This window comes from Hippocampus comes, unplaced genomic scaffold (assembly GCF_001891065.2).
Source record: "Hippocampus comes isolate QL1 unplaced genomic scaffold, H_comes_QL1_v1.1 scaffold101, whole genome shotgun sequence".
Taxonomy (NCBI): Eukaryota; Metazoa; Chordata; class Actinopteri; order Syngnathiformes; family Syngnathidae; genus Hippocampus; species Hippocampus comes.
Genome location: NW_017805451.1, coordinates 674,060 through 692,397, shown reverse-complemented (window position 1 = coordinate 692,397; position 18,338 = coordinate 674,060). Strand labels below are relative to the sequence as shown.

At 41.9% G+C, this 18,338-nt stretch overlaps 1 protein-coding gene across 1 annotated transcript in view; it reads right to left on the bottom strand.

Annotated features, from left to right (window-relative positions):
- cntfr (ciliary neurotrophic factor receptor) overlaps window positions 1-18,338 on the bottom strand; it is a 192,441-nt gene that overhangs the window by 162,644 nt on the left and 11,459 nt on the right. Inside the window, exon 2 of the mRNA XM_019874069.1 lies at window positions 2,840-2,879. The gene's annotated coding sequence lies outside the window, so the exon portion shown is untranslated. The remainder of the gene's footprint in view (window positions 1-2,839; window positions 2,880-18,338) is intronic.

Below are 18,338 nucleotides of genomic sequence, written 5' to 3'. Positions count from 1 at the left end.
AAACGCATTTTCAGCCCGAGCAGAGCACGTTTTCTGAGTTTGAATATTTCTTAATGGGAATAAGTTGTATGATCAAATTAATGTTCATTTTTATATATATATATATCTTCTTCTCCTTTCGGCACGTCCCTATTCAGGGGTCGCCACAGCGAGTCAGTAATTTCCATCCGCCCCTGTAAACCGTCCTACCAACTCGCATGGTCGTCTTGGCAAAAGTTTTACGCCGGATGCCATTCCTGACGCATCCGGCATACGCACACACACACGCCGGTACACATACTTACAGTGTATATGGCACTTCTCAATTCTAGTGTACCGGGACTTTTTATCGTGTACTGGGACTTCACATTACTTCATCGTACCCAGTACCCTCGCTTGGCTTGTTCTATTTCTCTATTGCACTTTGTGATACTGAGACAACTCCTTGAGAAAGAGAGAGAGAGAGAGAGAGAGAGAAAGAGAGAGAGAAAGGAGGAGAGAGAGAATCTGATAAAAACGTTGAAATGTGATTTTAACTAAAAATGTGCGCAAATCCCCGTCCAAACACACATTTGTGTGTTTGAATGCTGAGAACTCGACACAGACTGACTGTGAAACGCTGATTAGGGTGACATGGCGACACTGAGGGATCAAAGCGCACACTCACATTACTAGCGACCTCACACACAGACACACATTGGCAAGAGATGTACGTACACACTTGTACAGTTGACACGTTGAGTCATCTACAAAGCACTTTTCTGACCTGAATGCTAATAAGAGAGCTGCGATGGCACACAGAAAAGAGATGATGAAGAGTACAAGCTTCTCATTTTTCAGTGGTATTTAGTTCAGTCTTTGAAGGCAAAATGGGGATTAGTTGTGAAATTGCCCTTTCGGTTCGTCAGATTGTCTTCTACCACACAATAAGTGGAATGTCAGTCACATGAAATGTCAGAATTTCATTTGGACATGAAGCATCGCACACTAAAAAAAAAATATATATATAGTCAAATGGTTTTACTTACATTATGCTTCACATGTGTGTGTTTTATAATTATCAGTAGAGATAACTGTGACAGAGAACTGTGAATTTCCGAATGTGACCTTTAAAACTAGACTGAGCTCCAGCAAAATAAAAATAAATAAATAAATAATGTTTCCTCCCACATTACAAAAACATGCATGGGAAGTCAGTGGAAAGCTCCAAATTGCCCTTAAATGTGATAGTGAGCGCGAATGGTTGTTTGTGTAGGTGTGCCCTGCGATTGACTGGCAACACCCTGAACTGGTTGCCTGCCAATCGCAGGGCACACAGAGACGAACAACCATCCGCGCAAGCAACTGACTTTCACTCTTTGCAAACTCAAATTAACGCCAGCCAACTTCAGCACACTATTTAAAATTTCCATTTATCTTCCCTCAGTAGCTGCATAAGCAGCAATTTGATACTTTGATTCAACCAGTCATGTTCATCTAAAATATGAATACCAAAAAAAAAAAAACTATCATTGTTGTAAATCTTTAATGAGTGACATCTGTTCGAGCTATCCTTTAAGTGAATAAACACCGATCATTTATGTTCAAAGCATTGTGGCGGTCGCAGACGTCCCTGTACGTAACCTTATAGTTTGAGGTGTCATAATGAAGGTATGGCTTTGGCCTCTTTGGAATCTGGATATATCGCTACATGTGCATCCACTCTGTCGGGGTATTTAGTGGACAGGTGGGGGTGTATGCGCATGTTTTCTGGAGAGAGGAACTCAATCTGCCTTCACTGAATCCGCTTCCTCGCATACGCACACGCACATGCACATCAAGCCGCCTACCACTGACACGCACGTCACCACGGTCACAAAATACGGCCACAGACAGGCGACAGACGCAGAGGCAGAGAACACCACACTGACGGCCCCGTGGAGGTCACGACCAACTCTCGCTAAGACTTTCTCTTGCATCAAATTATGCTTTTTTTTTTTTTCGGGAAGTCAAGCAGTGTACTGAGCTGACATCACCGTGTGAAAATCTCTATGCTCAAATACGTCTGTATTTTGCAATGTTTGAATCACACTGAGAACTGTTTCCTATACGGCTTCAATATGAGCTACAGCTTTGAAGTCAACAATAATGAAAAATGCATTCAAGTAATTTGTACCGTAAAATCGCGTGAATAACACATAAAAAAATAAAATCAACAAAAATATCACAACGGGATAGATGTATTACAGAGGGGGTCTCATAAAAAAAAAAAAAAAAAATTAAAAAAATAAAAACATTTTTCACATTTAGCAGTACCTAATCATGGTTGTAAAATAAAAATAATAATAAAATCACTGATTTATAGCACATTTCATACACGACATCACATTTACAAAGTAAAAGCAGTTACGCAATTTAAGACATTGAAAAGCAAAGTTAAAACAATAGCTTACTAAAATCACAAAGAGTGCATGCAATGCTAAAACAAGATTTCTGAAAACCGGATTTTGAAAAAACCCGAAAGACCTTAATCATCGTTATAGGAAAAGAGTATGTTTTTTTTTTTTTTTTTTAATCTGGATTTAAAAGCATTTATACAGTACTTTATTGGGATGCTTCGAGTGTTCTTTGATTTTCGTCACTAGTAAATGACAGCAGCAAATCGAGGGAACGTATTATACACAAATACAGTGAAGGAACTACTTTACAACGATTCCTGGGCAAATCATATACGGGTGCATGGTATTCAGGGGATTTTACAGTCATTATTCTACAGTTATAATCCTCATCTGTGGATCTGTCGAATTTTACAAAATGATGCAGACAGTCATGAAAACAACACCGTATTTGAGCATATTCGCCCAAAAAAAAAAAATATTACCTTGGAGAAGATGAACTTCTGCACAATCCTCTTCTTCACCCTGTTGAATGGAAATCACAGTCAGTTACATTCGAAAAACTTTGAAAGGATTTGAAAATCACAAAAAAAAAAACAAAAAAAACGGAAATTTAGCTTTGCAATGTTCTGACATTTCAAATATCGTTCATATTTGCCATTTCCCTAACCGAGCCTTCATCTCCTCCTATTAAATTAAATCATTCAGAAATACACCAAAGCTGGCATAATGTTGAATTTTGGCATTGAAAACCCATAAAACCCCTCCGGGTGGGGTCATAAAAAATACATTCATTTTGCTTGAAATAATATCGATTTTAAGGCGAGGTTCCTTCCCGTCCAAGATAATCCACCCTAGCGTCAATATTTGATGATTATTAAAGTAATGTTTTCATCAGTCTGTTTATCGTTATCAGTTCCTGAATGAACAAGAGCCGTAAAGCCGACAGATCCAATGCAAAATGCAAGCGCAAAGCATTTGTGAATTCTCCTTTCAACATTCTTTTTTTTTTTTGCCTCTTTCTTTCCATCTGGCTTCCATTCTCTCCACCTGCCCATCAGTCTGCAGTCAGGGATAGGTGAGCATATGACCACACTGTCTGCTACCACACGCAAGCACCCACACACACACACATGTGCGCACAAGCCTCGCTTAGCATGCAACACACATCAAGGCAAATCATCCGTGTTGTAAAACGGCTGTTGCTGCAGCCACGTCACAAACTTTGATGAAGCAGTCTGGTGCTGAATATAAAAGCTGAAATAACTCCATTACAGCAGAATAGCGGAGGTTTAACGACAGCAGCTACAAGAGAGGAAGATGGGCTGAGTCCCGAAATTGGGCATTTGAGATTGAAGAGAGGAAAGAAAATCCAATTCAGTCAAACTTCAAACGCTGTCAGTGTGCTCAAAGTCAAAAATCCCAGGCATGTCTTATGAGGATTTCCTCTGTGTCGCTTTGTTCGGAGAGCAGCACCTCTTGTGGGGAGCATGCCTCGCTCACAGGTCAAGGTTCTGTGTTCAAATCAGGCCTTTCTGTGTGGAATTTGGAAATTCTCTCCGAGCATGCTGGGATTTTCCTCCCTCCTACAGCAGCTTTTTCCCATGTTCCAAAAACATGCATGTCAGCTTCATGAATGACTTCAAATTGCTTCTGAAAATACGTGTTTGCCTTTTTGGGGTCAACTGGGATTGGCCCAACACACCCGTGACCCGGAACAGGATTAGCGGTAGAGGATGGATGAATGGACGGATGGATGGATGGATGGATGGATTTTACCCATCCATTTCACCAGTTACCATAAATCCCATCAGTTCACTGAGGTCTGCGGGACAAATGCTTTTTGTTCCAAAGATGCCCAAAAGCTGAGGTGATTGTGACCTCTCAGTTCCCCAACGTTGCAAACAGATGTCGGTTTCATTTTCAAATGTCCCCATTTACAAACACAAATTGTATCTACATCTCTGCTTTCCATGCACAGATAAACACATATTCATATTCAGCTTGTTTACTTCTTTCAGACTCTTTTTACATAATTACAGATCATTTTTTTACAGCTCAGCACTTCTTTAGTCCTCCACTGACGGGACATAAAGAGGTCACAGCATCAAAGAGCACAAAAAATAAAAATAAAAAATCGTGGCAACGTAATACAAACAAGCAAATCAGCAAAAGCAAATCCCGCATGCCTTGTATAGAAGCTGACAGCATTAATTGGCTGGTCTAAAATTATTCAGAAAATGGATTCTTATTATGCAAGAAAATAGCGAGCTCAAAAAAAAAAAAAAATCTAAATAAGATGAAAGCTAAATATTTTGAAGCAAAGTAAAGAGGGGATTAAAGTAGATCAGGGCTAATTACACTCCCGGCACACATCTACACAACATGCCAAAATCCGTACTAATCTTTATTGTTTCATAATAGTCATAACAGCACCATTGCAAGCATGCGTGGGAGACTGGTTGAAGGGCAGACTTATTTTTGGACGAAGCAATGAATTTCTAATGAAGTTGCCATACAAAAAGAGCTTGCAGGTGAGATTAGGCTTCAAATATGGGCATGGCACAAACCTCAACAAATCACCTTTGCGATCCAAAATTGAGTTTTGTAAGACATAAGTGTGCCATGTTTTCCAATCCTAGTAAAATGGGGCTCTCTAAGAGTTGATTGTGGTATTTTGTTGTATCTTCCCTGAGACCAAAGCTTCATTAGAAACCAACCCTGGAAAGCACAGTTCGCTATGTGGTGGAGAAAAAAAAAATTGGAAATGGGCCATTCTTGGCTCAAAGCCAGCAATCCCCATCGTTTGATCACGGATCCACTAATGCGACATCAGACAACGTGGAGAGGTGCTAATTCAAATGAAATGCAAATGAGAGCCTGTTCCTTCACTTGTATCAATGTTTACATATACGTGACTAAAACCAAGCACTAATTAAATATGTTTAAAAAGAGAAAAAAAAACTCCCCACAAAAATAAGTGTTTACTTCAACCAACGCCGTTTAATACTTTCAGAATAGGTGGTCGAGTAGGCCATCACAAGGATATATGGAGGAAGAAAGGAGATGCACTGATACAACAAGGCAATGCACCATAGGAGACACTCGAGTACAGGACACTGAACAAAAAGCAATCAAAATCCAGCCAACAGTCCTCCAATTCTTCTCCTCTGCTCTGTTTCCTATCCTGCTTTGTTGAAGACTACTAGCAAAGGAAAAGAGCCGTTCAGGGATATACAGTACAGCAAATATGGACACTCTCAGGAAAGGAAAACTACCCAAATGGGGGGTGTGCCCGGTTCGATAAATATTGCTAATGAAGATGTTGATTTCGAAGGGTGCCCTGAGTGTCGAGTTTAAATCAGTGGCTAAACTTGCAATGCTTTTATCTTGATCATCAACTCGACAAATTAATATATATTTTTTTTGTGCAATCTTTCATTCATCCATTTTTCCGATCCGCTTTATCCTCATAAGGGTCGCGGGGGGTGCTGGAGCCTGTCCCAACTGTCTTCGGGCAGGAGGCGGGGGACACCCTGAACCGGTTGCCATCCAATCGCAGGGCACACAGAGACGAACAACCATCGTCGCTCACACTTACACATCGGGACAATTTAGAGTGTTCAATCAGCCTGCCATGCATGTTTTTGAAATGTGGGAGGAAACTGGAGTACCCGGAGAAAACCCACGCAGGCCCGGGAAGAACATGCAAACTCCACACAGGAAGGCCGGAGCCCGGATCGAACCCACGGCCTCTGCACTGTGAGGTCCGTGTGCAATCTGTTTGCCACAAATTTTATCATACAAGCAAACATAACTCTTGGTGGTGTGGGTGGGAGATGTAAAAAAACAAAACTGTAAAGAGGTAAAAGACAAAAAGGGGGCAGGGGAAGACGATTATTGAATGTGGTCAATTTTTCGACAAAGATCAAGAGGGTTCCACGGAGGCAAATGTTGGGTCTGAGCCAGAAAGAGAGGAAGGGAAATGGAGTCTGGAATGCCTCTCAGAAGGCGGAATTTGAGTGCTCGCGGCGACAGCTGAGACTGACAGTTACAAAAATTGATACGAAAATAAAAGGACGCTATGGAAAAATGCCAACACGCAAAGGCACCTGAGGCCTGTTAAGGGTTTGGATAGGTTGGCTCAGCCTGATAAGATAGCCACCACCTTATCTATGACCGTCAGACTATTCACACACACGCTGTGCACACACAGTCGGAGATATGAATAAACATGAAGCAAACACCGAGCATCCTTTGGCCACGGAACACGCTAAGAAGATTGGCACACAGGTGTTTTGGACCACTGAGTCAGATATCGGTTTTGTGCTCAGTGGTCTGTTTACGGATTGCAAAAAAAAAAAAAAACGTCACAAACTTGACTGCTCGCACAGGCAGATGCGGAAGCTATTTATCCATGCTTTTGGAATATATGCATAGAGATTAATTTACCAGGGTACAATGTCATTTCTGAAATTCGAGACTTGAGTCTGACTTTTTCTCGAGATGCTTTTCCAAGTTTTAAAAGCAATATTATACGTGATGGGCACGTACAGCCAATTTCTCAGCCCTGCAGACAAGTAACAAAACAAAACATAACTTCAACAAAGTGGTTGGCTTCTCCAAAATGGAGTCAATTATTTTCGAGGAACAAAGTCATATGTTACTTCTTCATCTCTTTAAACTTCATTGCAGTGCTCTGCTCTCCCAAATGTTCCATAGACAACACAATCAGAGCAGCTTAAAGCACCGAGCCTTCTTTTAAATGCCACTTTAATGCTTGTTGCCAACAGCGCAAGAGCAATCTGTTTGAGTCAATGAACACACACATTGATGCTGGCTATTTGGAATCTTAGCAAAAGAACTGGAATCATATATATATATATATATATATATATATATCCCCCCCATTCCCCCAGAAGATGAGCACTGTAACATTTATAATATAAAACCAATTGCCATTATAATCCACCTTCATTACTTTGGCCGTGAGTCTGGGGTCCAAGACATAGATTGGATTTTTATTCCCTGGTTTCTTGATGTGAAGGCAATGAGAGGCAATCTAACGATTCAACGGCCATCTAAAACCATAAACGATAATTATCAGCCTTGGCCGCTGGTCCCGCATTTATCTGAAAGGCGGTATCATAAAAAAAGAGAGTATGGGCAATGTATGCCAAGTATATGGGAGAATATATGGGTACACGGCTGTGTTTGTTTTTGCGGCATCATATGCGAACCTTCACAAAGCACCAAGGGCATGCGGTAATGAAACTGTCCCCAAGGCTTCGCTGTCCTTCACTAATACAGGCCGTCAGCACAATAACGAGCTAGTTACGACACGACAACATCATGAAGCTATGCAGGGACAAAGTCAACAAAGTCACACGTGACCCCTGAAGTGAGAAGAAGGCACATCGAAAGATATTCTGCTGCTTGAGAGAACAATTGACACAAGTGACTGATTGGCGAGCGAAATCACCGCTGATATGATGACTTAAATGGTCAACACTTGGAAAATGTTCTACTTGTCCTACTTTTCACCTTTGTCCCACAGAGGTTTTAAATAAATAAAAGAAAGGCATATTTGCTGACATAATTTCCATTGATTTGTTCCTTCTTTTAAGCATAACATCTTTATGAGCTGAGGAAATAATTGCGGTGTCAGGTCAAGCCAAACAATTAATGTACTGGAGATGAATGATGATTTTTAGTTCCGGTCATTGAAAACGATCTGAATTGGAGGCGAGTCATAACTCCTCGTTTCCAGTTTCAGTTTCTCCTCTCTCTTTAGCTCCCTTTATCAATATATCCATCTCGCCGTCTCAACTCACTTTTCCCTCTCCCACTCATTTTCCTCATAGCTGTCGAAATGTAATCAAGGACATTTCAGGTTAGTGTAGCATCATGACCATAAAGATGTTTTACAGCTGACCCCCCCCCCCCACCCCTCCTTCAGCATGGCTTGTCCAAACAGATAGGCGAAAAGCTCTTGTGTCAGAGTCATGGTTGAGTGGTTTCTCATTATGTGTTCCTGTAGGAGCTTGGTCAGAATATTTCATAGAGACCTCTGAGAGCGATAAGACAGAAGGGATCGCATCACTGAACCGAAGACTGTGTCAGGATGTCCGGACAGAATCGGACCTTACAAATGTAAATTCAGATAAAAGGTTTTGACAAAAATATTTATTTACAGAAAAAAGCGCCAGGCCGACAAAGTACAAATAATGACTTTGGTCCAATAAACCAGGATAAAACTAGAGGAGCAAAAAGCCCTTGCAAAAGGCGAGGAAATAACGGAAATAGCTTGTGGAGATAGGACAAGAGGACCCAAAACGTGTATTGTACAAACCGTGAATAAAATTAAGAACAAAAACACTACTGACATAAACAGATTAAAAAACATGGCAATAAAACTTACGGCACAAAATTATCTAGAGGAGAGGTCCCCAAACCCCAGGCCGCGGATCGGTACCGGTCCGAGGGTCATTTGGTACCGGGTCACACAGAAAGAATACATAACTTACATTACTTCCGTTTTATTCATTTCGGAATCTGAAAATGTTTTATTTTGAAAAACTACCGGATCCTCTGTTACATCCATCTACAATATGTCACTCTTGACGCAGGTGAGGGCGCGCTTCTCAATCACGTGAGAGGTTACTGCTAAAATGAAACCCAGGAGCCAGCAAAATTTGTAAAAAACAAAGGTCTTTGGAGAGTTTCTTTGGGAAGGGGGAAAGGCCCAGCCAGGAGACAGAGGAGGAGCCTACGACTTTCAAGAAAAAGAAGGCTACATTTCATAGACAGTGTCAGGAGTCCTACTTAAAATACGGTTTGATCACAACAGGAGATTCCCACGCACCAAGCCCAGTCTGCATAATATGCGGCGATGGTGAGTCGTATTTTTGACGCACTTTATTTTGAAGGCACGTGTAAACATTACCATAGCGACCAGAGAGTGTTGTGGCCAGGTAGGACGTTCCTCGTGTTGTGATTCGTGTTTATTATTATGTTTTCGAAAATACCGCAGTTTTCATGTTATTTATTTGTATTTATTTGGCCTTCAAAGGCCGGTCCCTGAAAATATTGTCTGACATTAAATCCGTCCGTGAGGCAAAAAAGGTTGGGGACCCTTGATCTAGAGCAGGGGTCCCCAACCTTTTTTGCCCCACGGACCGGTTTAAGTCAGACAATATTTTCAGGGACCGGCATTTAAGGTGTGGCGGATTAAAGTGTGTGGTTTATGTCGAGTCTACTTCGTAATTTTGTTTTAGTCGCTGTTGCTGCATAAACTCCCCACCTCACACAGGTAGGATGTCGGAAATAGCAACAGTGCTATTGTGGCGATCTCAGAGTATTCAGCCATAATTTTGATCCAGTTGTTTCGAACGTACTTTTAAGGCCACCGTCATTTGCGATCTCCAAGCAGCTTTTTTACTCATTTTGCGGGCTTCAGCGTTTTGTTTATGAGCGTCATCGGTCACCTGACCGAGAAGTGTGCCTTGACGTGAGTCAAGCGTGACACAGACGGATGTAACAGAGAATCCGGTAATTTTTCAAAATAAAACATATTTCGCATTCCGAAATAAATAAAACGGAAATAAGGCAAGTTCTTTCTGTGCGGCCCGGTACCAAATGCCCTGCGGACCGGTACCGGTCCGCGGCCCGGCGGTTGGGGACCCCTGATCTAGAGAATTGCACTTGGAACAACGGCTTGAGCAATGCGAATTATCCGAGTGGTCGGAATGACAATTCCTTAAGTCGTGGCATCATCATGACGCGAGACAGGTGCGCCACTGAAGGGAAACGCCCACCACTCCAGCTGGACCTCAGACACAAGCAAACAGAGCATGACAGACTGTGAAATTATTTAACAATCACCATGGGAGTATTGGGATGATATATCAGATTTTCTTTCTTGAGTGCAGCTTTGTCCAAGCGTGACTCGATCTTTTGGTCCGTTAGACTGAAAAATCAGTCCTAGGCCAATGTACACATTTTCTATTGCACAGTGAAAGGTTGAAAAAATAAGTTTGCCTCTTGGTTATAGTGTGATAATTGGGAAGGGGTGGGTGGGGGGGGGGGGCTTCTTGACCTTGCTAGTACTGCTAAATATCTCCAACGCAGAGCATACACCCTCAGGAAGATGAAATGGCACACAGAGTCTCTTCTCTGGGCCCTTACATGACCCGTGTCATTAATGTTGGTGCGTGGCTGCCAGCTGTAATATTTCCTTATTAGACCATCTGGCGGTCTGTCATCTCACCGTCTCTCCGTCTCTTTTGTGTTGCTACAAAGTCATTGTCTGTGCATTCTATTTTCTTCTTTTTTTCATTTGCCCCCATTTACAATCTATGGTACCTCAACAATGATCAGGAAATGTTTTTCAAAATGGCACAAAAACTTTTCAGTTTTTTTTTTCTTTTTGTGACACAATCTCCAGGAAGACCATCTTAATGAATGGGTGTTAAACAACAATATCATGTGAAATCGTTTTTTTTTTTTTTTTAAGCTTCTAGCTGGCAGCCAGGTGGTCCAGTGGTTAGCGCATCGACCTCACAGTGCAGAGGTACCGGGTTCAATTCCAGCTCCGGCCTCCTTGTTTGGAGTTTGCATGTTCTCTCCGTGCCTGTGTGGGTTTTCTCCAGGTACTCCGGTTTCCTCCCACATTCCAAAAACATGCATGGCAGGCTGGTTGAACACTCCAAATTGTCCCTGGGTGTGAGTGTGAGCCTGGATAGTTGTTCGTCTGTGTGTGCCCTACGATTGGCTGGCAACCGGTTTAGGGTGTCCCCCCCCCCTACTGCCCGGAGACGGCTGGGATGGGCTCCAGCACCCCCCGCGACCCTTGTGAGGATAAGCGGATCGGAAAATGGATGGATGGATAGCTTCTAGTCATATTAAAATGCTAATTACTCAAGAACCCCAAAGGTACGGCTAATTTCTCTTCTAAGCTTTGCCCAATTTAAAATGACTGGGTCCTCACTTTTCTACGTCACAAAGTAGAGGACCACCAAAGTACTGCCCCTGCAGACTAATCACACGCCCACTTTTTTACAGCAGCCACCAATGAAAAGCTTTCATTTTTGCAGTTGGGGAAAAGTAGCTTTGATCACAAGTTACCTGAAGTCAACAAACTCACATCTGTAGCCATATCCAGCATTAGTGAACATTTTAAGGCCTGTAACGTATTTTAATGCAAAGTTTAGCCACAAGTTGACCGCTGGTTGGTAGTCATTGTGAGGAACAATCACAAAGAACATCAAATACACATGGCATGAATAGCACTGAAGTAAAATGCACACGTGTGAGTGCTCGCTAGCCAGATCCTGACAAACCAGGGCCTATCTTGTTTTCGCAAAAGTCAACTTTTCTCATTTGGAGCATATTCTTCAGTAAAGAGGGTGAACATTTATTCAGATAGGATGAAAATATTCATGAAGATTATTTATAATAACATGACCAAAATGTAAGTCAACTAACCCCAAATGGATAATACTGGCATGGTGAAAAAACAAAGTATCTGCAACCCCCTGGCCATTATACCATCTTTTTTTGCAAACAAGACTCACAATAATTAAGTTGTCAGCACCTCATGGTAGGAATGCTCTGCTTAAAAAAAAAAAAAAAAAAAAAAAAAAAAATAGTTGGAGCTGATTTGATTGGCCATGATTGCTGCCAGCCCATACACCCACTGCGAATGTAAATAATTAAATGCTCCCTGTGTCTCACATGTAGGCCTTGTTTTTTGCGTCTCGTGAGATTAGGGTACGAGCAAGGACTTGAGCATTATGACATTGAAAAACAGCACACTCCATTATGTCCTTGAAAATCTATTTAAAGCTAACTACATATTTCAGGAGGCCAGAGGAACCTGTGAGACATTTCACAATCCGCGCTAATTTAAACAGACAGCAAGCAATAACTAATGGAGTTTGCATTGGATGGAGTTTTCTTTTTCCAACTAAATTAGCAAAGGAAGATTTAATACCATTAGAAAATTTATAACATCAAACTCATTCTTTGAGATCCACAAAAATATTTGGGTCTCGTGTCAGCAGAATCCCTGCCGCAGCAAAATGGTGCTACTGTGGGATTTTAAACCAATATGTGGACGGTATTGTGCGAATTGTCTTTCTGGTGGGAATGCTAAACCCCATGAGAGTGCTGTATTTTTAACATAAAGCATTTTTTTTTGTATTAAAAATAACTGGAAGTTATGTGCAGCCCTTAGGCTGCAGTGGGAAATGTAAGTTACTGGTGTATTAATATTCCTAATTCTGTCTGACTGAGGTTATCTATGCTGTACATTATGCTTAATAATCACTAACATGCACCAATTTTCCTTATAGATTTTACTCAAGGGTACCTTTATTATTTTTCATACCGATCCGCAAACTTTTTTGCGATATGTGCTGATTCAAAAGTCACTTGACTCGTAATTGTAATAATTTACCAATGATTTGTCAGGAGATATTTTGCAGCTCATGACACACTGAAACTGTGGGGATGGACAGAAACAGAAAGGCTCGAAGGTTTGGCCTCTCATCATCCTAATATTTAGAACATATGTCAATTAAAGTACCCACCATAAGTTTTACTCACAGCCAATTATAAATGAAATTAAGCCGCTCATGAACTCTGACTCAGCAGTGTTCTTAGACAAGTCAGCGTAAAGTGTTCTTTTACTTTGGTGTTAATGCTTCTGCTGAACTGAAAATTTGGGATTATTTTAATTAACAACCCTGCAGCCAGTCATGATGGAGTGCAAACCAAGGCCACCGCTATTATAAATCGTCCCCAGGAGAATCTATTTTACTGACAGTAAAGCAAGACAATACCGCCTTTAAAAAAAAAAAAAAAAAAAAAAAAAAAGCAACTACCACATTTTAAAGTGATGTTTACTTGTTTCAGTATCTGCATTAGTGGCAGACTTGCCTGCCTTTGCCTTACATACAGACTAATTTCTCTTAGCAGCTACATTTATTACACAATACAATACAATACCATTTTATTTATCGGGCATGTCACAACAGCTGCAGCTATCACAAAGCACCTTTTGTATAAAATAGCAATAACACAACAACAGTGAGCCATCACCTCACCACGGTGGAGGGGTTTGTGTGTCCCAATGATACTCGGAGCTAAGTTTTTCTGGGGCTTTATGCCCCTGGCAGGGTCACCCATGGTAAACAGGTCTTAGGTGAGGGAACAGACAAAGGACAGCTCTGAGACAGCTTATGATGATGAAGAAATTGGGATCTCGTTTTCCCTTGCCCAGACAAGGGTCACCAGTGGCCCCCTGTGGAGCCAGGCCTGGAGGTGGGGTTCGCTGGCGAGCGCCTGATGGCCATGGAAGCCAACTTCCATACGGCTTTGAGGGAATCCTGGCCCACTGTCCGAAATATCAAGAGGGGTAAGCTGTGCACCATTAACACTGTGTAGCATGGCGATGTGGCACCACTGATCTCGACTTGGGATATTGTGAGTCATCAGCAGAAAACTTCGAAGAGCTCCTCAACTCCAACAAAACGCCTTCCTTAGAGGAAACAGAGTCTGGAGACTCTGAGGTTGATTCTCCTATCTCTGGGGTTGAAGTCACCCACGTTGTTAAAAAACTCCTCTGTGGCAAAGCCCCAGGGGTGGATGAGATCCGGCCGGAGTTCCTCAAGGCTCTTGATGTTGTGGGGCTGTCTTGGTTGACATGCCTCTGCAATATCAAGTGGTCATCGGAGAGAGTGCCTCTAGACTGGCAGACCAGGGTGGTGGTCCCTCTTTTTAAAAAGGGGCAGTGTGTATTCCGACGACAGAGGGATCACACTCCTCAGCCTCCCTGGTACGGTCTATTCAGGGTTGCTGGAGAGGAGGGTCCGTCAGGAAGTTGAGCCTCAGATTTAGGAGGTGCAGTGCGGTTTTGTCCTCTCCGTGGAACAGTGGACCAGCTCGAAAATCAGAATATCCAAATCTGAAACAATAGTCCTCAAAAAGGGTGGAGTGCCGTCACCGGGTCGGGGATGAGATCCGACCGCAAGTGAAGGAGTTGCAGTATCTTGTGCTGTTGTTCACAAAGGAGGACACGACGGAGATCGACAGGCAGATCGGTGCAGTGTCTGCCGTGATGCAAGCTTTGTATCAGTCTATCATGATGAACAAGGAGCTGAGCCAAGAGGCAAAGCGCTTGATTTACCGGTCGATCTACGTTCTTACCCTCACCTATGGTCACGAGCTGTGGGTCGTGACCGAAAGAACAAAATCCTTGCTGAACATTTAACGCAGTGTCATTCCAGAGGGAAGGAACAGCAACAGAAAAGGCTCCATCCCATCTGAGGCCCCGTACAGAAAATCCCTGATGGAAAAGTCACATTGTTTTTACCAAACCAGAGTAAAATCCAGCTCGACAGATGACATATGTCTCTGTCGCATTAAAAGTTAGGTTTCCTGATTGTTGTAGCATAACCGAGCTAGTTAACAGACACTCAAATGTCATATGGTCTGCATGAAAGAAGGAAATTTGAGGCTTTATTATGTTTAAGTCTACAATTAAAACAAATTGCCTGTAGTAATGGAGAAATATGTTTTCATTTAATCAGTCCCATATGTACTTTTCTTTTAAACATTTCATCTGTTTGAGCTACCAGTAGTTCCGTATACATTCACAAATGAAAATGCCAACGCAATGGCCTCATACCATGACACCGATCACATAGCATAAACAGAGAACAAGGTCATAAATCCACAAAGTTGATCCAAAAAAAAACCCACATTCAAATAGACTTTTCCATTAAACATGAATAGTCCACCCGAATAAGGCTACGTCAACATATTACTCAAATCATTTTATTTAAAAAAAAAGTTATAATATTCTCTTTCCACCCCAATGACATTCATTCATCCATCCATCCATTTTGTACATCTCCTATTGAGGGCCACAGACTATGCCACTTGATTTTGGGTGAGAGGCAGAAACACTGCCGACTGTTCACCAGTCAACTGCAGTCTATGTTCCAAGGGTAGCGATAAAATAACTGTGTGTGGAAATGAGGGATGAATGAGTATCATAAATCTATTGTTGACCATAAAGAAGGCTGTTTATTTGGTGGAAGTGATTCTTGATTGGCTTTGATCAACCTTTTCACTCACTAAGTCAGGCTTTTTGTGCAATATCCCTCCAAATACTCCATTTGGCTGAACAGACAATAGTCCATCAGTGCATTGATGACAATGCAGGGTGTCATCTGCCGATTTATAGATTGATGGCACAATTAAGTATCTGCTGGATTTTCCTCATTCACCACTTGCATTTAAACTTGAACATCCCTCAATGAAAAAAAAAAGTGCATCTGAAAGCCACCAGAAATGTCACCAAAAAAACTGTGTGCAGTTGTATGCATGGCGCCAAAAACAGAAAAGTCCTTCAACAAAACTTTGCCAAACAGGAGGCAAAACATGGATCATTGACACGATTAGCTTCCTCTCATCTCTCTTGCCCACCCTTGCACACACAAATGTTAAAGCAATTCAATATTTGCCAAGCTCGAAGAGAAGCAATATGTGGGACCATAAAATGCCCATGACCAATAATTTATTAGGAATGTGTTGTGAGGGAATGGAGGAATTTGTCATGGGATGGGAAAGCTGAATGTGCGGCAGGAATTTGACTGACTGTTCAACATGCCTCGTCACAATGAAATCTAATCGGCTGATCACATGCGTGCACATACGAGCATACCAACTCTCAATCACAAGTACAAATGTTACTCTAACAAAAATAATGTCACTGTACTGTGCGTTTTGTCTATGAAACATAGTACGGCTGTCATAACTGACACACAATGACATTTATTTGACTAGCAAATAAAGTCTCGTGAAAGTGGGGGTTGAGACCCATTGGTTGCGCACCACTGCAGAGAGTCACCAAGCAATCAGAGGACAGATGGAGCTGTAAATGTTACATCTGGAGGGAGAAATGGCAGAAGGCAGGCTTGACTGCCGCCTCTGGGTGCTGAGCTGATGGGTCGATTGGATTTTAAATGTGGCTTCTACAAATATAATGAAGACTTAGGGTGGAAGAAAAGGGCACTCGGCTTACATTTTCTCCCACGCTTAAGATAAGTTGCTTAAGGTCAAATGACATACTGCTTGTATAGCGTATGTATCCCTGTGACTGACTGGCTACCAGTCCAGGGTGTACCCCCGCTTACCCCAAATCAGCGGGGATATTCTCCAGTTCACTGACAACCCGACTGAGGGGAGTCACTTTAGGAAACGGTTGAATTGATAACTTTAACATGTTTTAAAATGTGTGGGAATACAGTGGTAGCTCGTCACCAGAGTCACCCTCACACTGAACTGAGTCGCCACTGAACGGATGGGCTAATATTAGATTCTGACGGTATGATAACTGTGAGCAAGAATATCGGGGCTCAGTGTCTCTTTGGTCTTGCTCCCTCACTGCTCCGTGCGTAACTACTCATCCCTCCCCTCTCATATATAGACTCCCTCTCATGCATGTACTACCTTAGAGATTTCTATGCGAAAAATATTTGTTCCCATTTGATTTTCAAAAAGAAAAAATAAATCAACTGTTTCGTGTATGATAAGGATTTTTACATGCCCTGCACACACACACACACACACACACACACACATCAGGCAAAGCATTTGCAGACCTTGGCATCTTGTCAAGTTAAATTTGGGGAGGAAAAAAATACAAGCCTTGAGATTTGTAGGGTGTTGACTGAGGCTTACTCAAGGTGACAACGTTCACTTGTAGCACTTGAGCATCGGTCCTGTTTAGCATTCAACACGCCCGCCATCAACTATGACTCTCAGCAGACACACATAAAGGGGAATTCAATACCACCGCCGTACTGCCAAAAGACTACTATTGGGTCAATCAACTGCACTTATGTGCTCATCAATGCTAAATTGCCCAAACCGTTCTCTTCTTAGGTGTCAGTTTCAATTCTTGAACCATCTATGATGCTGTGATGTAATGAACCGTATCTTGATTCAGTGGTAGGTAGGCCACATTCATGTTTTACATGCTCGTAGAGTATGCAGTTCAAAGGGCTACTTAACGGGTGTCTCCAATGAATGTGTTCACATAAGGATTTATCACAGGTGGGAGCAAGTCACATACAGTATCTGCAGGTCACAAGCAAGTCTCAAGTCGTACCCTTCAAGTCTCTCAAGTCCCAAGTTACTGTGGAGGAAAAAAAAAAAAACTAAACAAAAGACCTGTGTAATGCTGCTGGCTGATCTTCAAGAACTGACTCGTTTCCACTCATTATGCAGCCAAACGTCTCCATATTTTTTTTTTCATTTCCATAACTGACTGCTTGCCGTGCCGCTTCCCTTCTTATGCATTCAGCGGTTGTCATCCATGGTTTAGGTGCAGAGGCGCTACTTTTAAAGTGCACATCACTTCACCTTGTTATTAAATACGGGTGTGGGGGTATTTCAGATGACTATGCAAACCCACATGTGAACCGAATAAACAGTTCGGACATTTTCATAAATCAACCGAGCCTTAGTGATGCTACTTACTGTAGCTGTACTTACATGTTCGCTATCACATTGGGTTTTTGTTTTTTGTTTTTTCTGGTCCCAAAGCAGTTTTTGTATTGCTAGCCAAGATGTGATGTTAGCTTACTTGTCTTTGTGGGTTTTGTAATGACGAATGGTGGGGGTGACTTTTGTTGAAATAACGCTGTTGTAAATAAAATCGATTGGGATTCAGTCATTGTTCTTTTGGTTCTACAAAGGATAATGACAAGCTTGTATGATTGCAGGCTCACAAGCAAAAATCCATTACTTTCTATTCCACTTGTTAAGGTCAGGGGATGTGCTGTACCCTATTCCAGCTAACTGTCAGCCAAATGCACATTCTTAGAACACGACGCATAAACATAAAATAAGCAGATTTTATTGGCCGTGTTGTGTAATACACAGCCCCAAAGCCTTTTTATGGCAATTGTA